Genomic DNA, 6,232 nt, shown 5'->3' on the forward strand with positions numbered 1-6,232 from the left:
TGTACAGTGTCCAGCGTACAGCGTACAGTGTCCAGTGTCCAGCGTACAGCGTACAGCGTACAGTGCCCAGCGTACAGCGTACAGTGCCCAGCGTACAGCGTACAGCGTACAGTGTCCAGCGTACAGTGTCCAGCGTACAGCGTACAGTGTCCAGTGTCCAGCGTACAGTGTCCAGCGTACAGCGTACAGCGTACAGTGCCCAGCGTACAGCGTACAGCGTACAGTGTCCAGTGTCCAGCGTACAGTGTCCAGCGTACAGTGTCCAGCGTACAGCGTACAGTGTCCAGTGTCCAGCGTACAGCGTACAGCGTACAGCGTACAGTGTCCAGTGTCCAGCGTACAGCGTACAGTGCCCAGCGTACAGTGTCCAGCGTACAGCGTACAGTGCCCAGTGTACAGTGTCCAGTGTCCAGCGTACAGCGTACAGCGTACAGTGCCCAGCGTACAGCGTACAGCGTACAGTGCCCAGCGTACAGTGTCCAGCGTACAGCGTACAGCGTACAGTGCCCAGTGTCCAGCGTACAGCGTACAGTGTCCAGCGTACAGTGTCCAGCGTACAGCGTACAGTGTCCAGCGTACAGCGTACAGCGTACAGTGCCCAGCGTACAGCGTACAGTGCCCAGTGTCCAGTGTCCAGTGTCCAGTGTCCAGCGTACAGTGCCCAGCGTACAGCGTACAGTGCCCAGCGTACAGCGTACAGCGTACAGTGCCCAGCGCGGGAAAAACGCTCAGCACCTCTATAGCAGGATCCTGTGGTTGACTGTTTCAAAGGCAGCTGATAGGTCAAGCAGGATAAGAACCGAGAATTGGGCTGCAGCTTTAGCTGACCTTAGGGCTTCTGTTACAGACAAAAGAGCCGTTTCAGAAGAGTGGCCCCTCTTAAAACCAGACTGATATGGATCTAGGAGGTCATTCCTTTAGAGGAATTCTGAGACCTGTTTCAAGACTGCCCGTTCGATAGTTTTGGATAAAAATGGTAGAAGAGAAACTGACCAATAGTTCTCAACTTGAGTTGGGTCGAGTGAGGACTTTTTGAGCAAGGGTGTAACCCGACCCCTTTTGAAAGTTGTCGGGAAGGTTCCAGGTTGCGGCGGTGTGAGACAAACGGCGTTGGAACAATGGTCTGTTCCTGTAGGCATGCCGTGAACTGAATGAAATAGTGGTCTGACATGTGTAGAGGTGTGACTGTTAGGAACTCAGTGGCACAGTTTCGGACAGGAACGAGGTCAAGCGCCTGTCCAGCTTTGTGTATCGGAGGGCTGAGAACCCGTGTTAGATCGAGTCTTGCAAACTCTGAGAAAAATATGTACCCCGACTTCACGAGTAGCAGCCGAATGATGTCACACAACAATGGCAGCTACCATGGAAGCACACACTATAAATTGTAAAGCATAAACTAAAAGGCAAAGTAAAGTATTCAATTAAAAGAATACATACTAGTATCAAATAGTAAAACTTTTTGAGTTTTTTGTCAATGTTATTAGGTAGCTGGTTACAGTAAACAATCTCTGAAAGTCATCTTCTCTGTCCAAAAGTTATTCAGGAAAATGTTAAAAATGCCCATGAATGTGAAACCATTTGGAAATATAGCCCACCAGAGGATTACCAACTGATGTAGCTAGAAGGATACACAGTTAACAAGTAACATACTTTATATTTATCACTTGTTTTTAATAAAATGGCCATCTTTTTAATTAACACCAAATGCACTGCTGAGGGTTTAACTTTGCATAAAGAAACCACCTGAAATCCATCGGATCGCAAGCTCTCTTCTGAGTTATGTACGGACAGAGTATATCTGTAAATTTTTTTGTAGCTTTAGCAATATTGTTGTTTTACATTCATGCCAATAAAGCTCCGTGAGAGCACAATAAACATGTCCCCACCATATTTTGAAATGGCTGATTTTGTCCCTGTCACTTTTTGAAAGCATTTGTTAAAAACATTCTGAAAAATAGCTTTTACCAAGAAATGTTAACTAACGAATAAAAATGCTTTAAGAAATGTTTATATGGCAATAATGTAAATACAGAAGAAACAAATGTGCATTGTCCAAAAAAAGTAATTAAAAAGCTACTGATTACTGCATCGGGTCTGGGTTAAATTTTGGGATTTAGCATTAAGGCAGTGTGAATGTAATCAAAAATATATTTGAAGGCCGTTTGGTCACTTACAAGACATTTCTCAACAGGTTGGAGAAATGGCCTCAGATACCATGACGGTCGCTGCCCTGGGTCGACCTTTCACCCTAGGAATGCTCTATGATGCTCGCAAACATCAACTGATTCCAGGTAAGACTTGACTGAGACTATTTAGAAAACAATCTGCCTGTCACAGCTTTGCTTACAGAAACCTTGAAATCATTTTATAAAGCAGTAATACTATTTTAACTTCATCTATTTAACATTGCTACATGCTACAAAAAGAATCAACAACTGTAGAAATCAAAATTATTGCTATTGAGTGTCTTGTGACTCAACAAAATGATTTTGTTGCTTCATCAGATGACTGTGTTTTCCAATTTCTGTAGGTTTGACTTTGTGGAACAATGAAACTCTTCAAAAGATCACAGTTGAAAACTCTCAGCACAGCAGTGCATTTGAAATTTCTGCATCTGACTCCATTGAATCCAAGTCCTCTCTGCTGGATGTTGATGCGTCTCTGAAGGCCAGTTTCATGGGTGGACTGATTGAAGTTGGAGGATCTGCCAAGTATCTGAATGATAAGAAGAAATTCAAGAATCAGAGCAGAGTGACGTGTCAGTACAAAGCTACCTCCAACATAAAACAGTTGTCGATTGACCATTTAACCATGAGTTCCCAACAGATAGATGTTATTCAGAAGACCTCTGCAACTCATGTAGTCACAGGCATCCTTTATGGGGCAAACGCTTTCTTTGTGTTTGACAGTGAGAAGTTAGACGACAGCAACGTTAAAAATATCCAGGGCAAAATGGAAGCTGTGATAAAGAAGATCCCCTCGTTTAATATTGAGGGGAAAGTTAAAGTCAAGCTGAATGAAAAAGAAAAATCTATGACTGACAAATTCTCCTGCAAATTCTACGGAGACTTCATTCTTGAAAGAAACCCTACAAAATTTGTAGACGCAGTGAAGACCTACATACAACTTCCAAAGCTGCTGGGAGAAAAGGGAGAGAACAGTGTTCCACTGAAGGTCTGGCTGATGCCACTGAAGAAATTGGATCCCAAAGCAGCTGTGCTGGTGAGAGAGATCAGTGATCAACTAGTGGGGAAGGCGCAGCATGCTCTAGAAGATTTAAGTCAAATAGGAATGAGATGCAACGATTCTCTGGACGACAGAGTGGTTAAGCATTTTCCACAGATTGAAGAAAAGTTAAGCAGATTCCAGAATGTGTGTCAATATTATGCAGCTAAACTCCAGCAGACCATGGAGAAGAAATTTCCCCCTCATCTGTGATGGTAAAGAAGATGAGAGCTCCACAAAACAACTCTTTGAAGACAGAGACAAGTCACCATTCAGCCATGAGAAACTAAGCAAGTGGATGGAAGACAAAGAGAGAGAAATCAACATCATCAGGTCCTGTGTAGAAAAGATGGAGGGAACACAGATTGTCCACAATCAGTCAGAGCTGGACAGAGAGGTTCTTGCTGCAGATGTAGAGGATGCTCTGTGCTTTGTTTTCACCTCCCTGGAGAGTGCTGACCCCTGCCTTGATGTGATGACCACATACTTGGACTCACATAAATTAGGAAGTACCCCATGAAGACCCGTGGTACTACTCTGATGAAGTTTTAACTAAAATGAGAAAAAAAGCCCAAGCTTTCCATGATCTTGCCAAAGCACTGAAGAGCAACAGCCGATTCCGTTTCCTCATAGCAGCCATAGCAAATAAGAAATACGCAGGAGCAACCATCTACCATTACAAGGAGGGCATTCTGGTCTCTGAGGAGTTCTCAAAGCCTGACCTCCCTCCTGTGGAGAAAATCACAGACAAAAGAGATCTGATCTGGTGTAAGTACTTTTTCTCTGCTTTTTAAATCAAAAATATAGTGTAAACATTCCTCTCCTCTAGAAGCCCTTTTTAACATCAGCACATTTTGTTTTGCTCTCTGCATCAGATGCCTGTGATCTCAACCTGGACCCAGAAACAGTGAGCAACAAACTCACTCTGTCTGAGGGAAACAAAAAAGCAACAAATGGGGCATGGCAGAGATATCCTGAGCACCCAGAGAGGTTTGATCCACAGCCACAGGTGATGTGCAGAGAGAGGTTAAAGGGGCGCCATTACTGGGAGGTAGAATGGAGTAATTGTTACATTGAATTTGTTCACATATGTGTTGCATACAAGGGGATTGAAAGAAAAGAAAGCAGTTCACAGAGCAGTCTTGGAGGTAATCACATATCTTGGAGTCTTGGCCAGTATTCTTCACTTCTAAAGCACACACTTGAGCCATGGCATATTGGTAAGGTTTCAGAACGTCCTTTTCCTTTTGGCTGCAAAAGAGTTGGGGTGTTTCTGGATTGGCCTGCTGGCACTCTGTCCTACTACAGAGTCTCGTCTAACTCACTGAGTCACCTCCACACCTTTCACCACAGATTCACTGAGCCTGTTTACCCAGGCTTCTTGGTGGGCCGAGAATCCAGTTATGTCTACCTTTGTCCAGTCGAAAAAGATTGATGACAAAGACAAAGACCAAGATTCTTGGTCTGTACAGTGATATGGGTTTACATTAAGTTTAAAGAGCATCGTATTTTAACTTGAACTTGCAAATATCAGTACGGAATCTTACTTAAAGTTACATTTAGTTCATTTTATTTTAACACCTGCTGAGTCATCAGCATCTCCAGCACACTCAGTGGTGTGTTCTTCCCTCATTATACATTACTGAATATTTATATTTATGTTCTATCACTATCCCACTTTAGTCAGGAATATGGGGGAATTGCATTATTATTTTCCGCACCAATATTATACTGTATGCATGTCCACTGACTTAGGACATTGCACTGTATATAGCTTTTTAAGGTAAATGTATTGTGCTGTTTTTCCTCTTATTGGATCTGCTTATAGCTTTGTAAGCGTGATTTATAACTCTCACTTTTTACTTTTCAGTAACTTGATAACAGGCCAAAATTATCTATCTTATCTCGGGTCCTCTACCAGAGGCCTGGGAGTTTGAGGGTTCTGCGCAGTATCTTAGCTGTTCCTAGGACTGCACTCTTCTGGACAGAGACCTCTGATGTTTTACCTGGAATCTGCTGTAGCCACTCTCCCAGTTTGGGGTTCACGGCCCCCAGTGCTCCGATAACTACTGGCACCACTGTTGTTCTTACTTTCCACATCTTTTCTAGCTACTCTTTCAGCCCCTGGTATTTCTCAAGCTTGTTGCTGTCGCTTGGGATCGCCACATCTATCACTGCAGCCTTCTTCTGACCGTTTGTCGATCAACACGATGTCTGGTTGGTTAGCCATCACCAGTTTGTCAGTCTGGATCTTGAAGTCCCACAGGATCTTAGCTCGGTCATTCTCAACTACCTTCCATTTTGACATTGGGACTTCCAGCCCATACTCATGGCAGATGTTCCTGTACACTATGCTACCTGGTTATGGCGTTCCGTGTATGCACTTCCTGCCTGCATCTTACAACCTGCTGTTACGTGCTGTACTGTCTCATGAGCGTCTGCACCTGGGGTCATGCCTGGTGTGGTAGACCCCAGCCTCTATTGATCTTGTTCTGAGTGGTATCTGATGACTGGCAGGGCGTATGTGTTGATGGCTTAGATCTTGTTCTTCCCATTCAGCTGACTTTTCAGGACCTGCCTCACTCTCTGTAGGTATTTGGCTGTAGCGGACTTCCTTGCTGCCTCTTCATGGTTTCTGTTAGCCTGCGACACCCCAAGGTATTTGTCCTGAACATCTGCAATGTGGCCTTCTGGTAGTTCAACCCCCTCGGTTCTGATCATTTTCCCTCTTTTTGATACCTTGCGGCCACACTTGTCCAGTCCGAACAACATTCCGATGTCATTGCTGTAGATCCTGGTAGTGTCTCGCTCATTTCTGGCATACAGCTTGATGTCATCCATGTAGAGGAGGTGACCGATGGTTGTTTCACTTTGGACACGGTATCCAAAGTCAGTGTTTGTGATGATCTGGCTGAGGGTGTTCAGGCCTATGCAGAACAGCAGCGGGGAAAGTGCATTGCCTTGGTATATGCCGCACTTGATGGTGACTTGTGCAAGTGGCTTTGAG

At 44.3% G+C, this 6,232-nt stretch overlaps 1 pseudogene; it reads left to right on the forward strand.

The window, feature by feature from the left end:
• Positions 1-2,198: 2,198 nt before the first annotated feature.
• LOC119915618 lies at positions 2,199-5,151 on the forward strand (annotated as a pseudogene).
• The last annotated feature ends 1,081 nt before the right edge of the window (positions 5,152-6,232 follow it).

Source organism: Micropterus salmoides, unplaced genomic scaffold, assembly GCF_014851395.1.
Source record: "Micropterus salmoides isolate LMB-PRFRI ecotype aquatic unplaced genomic scaffold, ASM1485139v1 Ms_hic_scaffold_21, whole genome shotgun sequence".
Classification (NCBI taxonomy): Eukaryota; Metazoa; Chordata; class Actinopteri; order Centrarchiformes; family Centrarchidae; genus Micropterus; species Micropterus salmoides.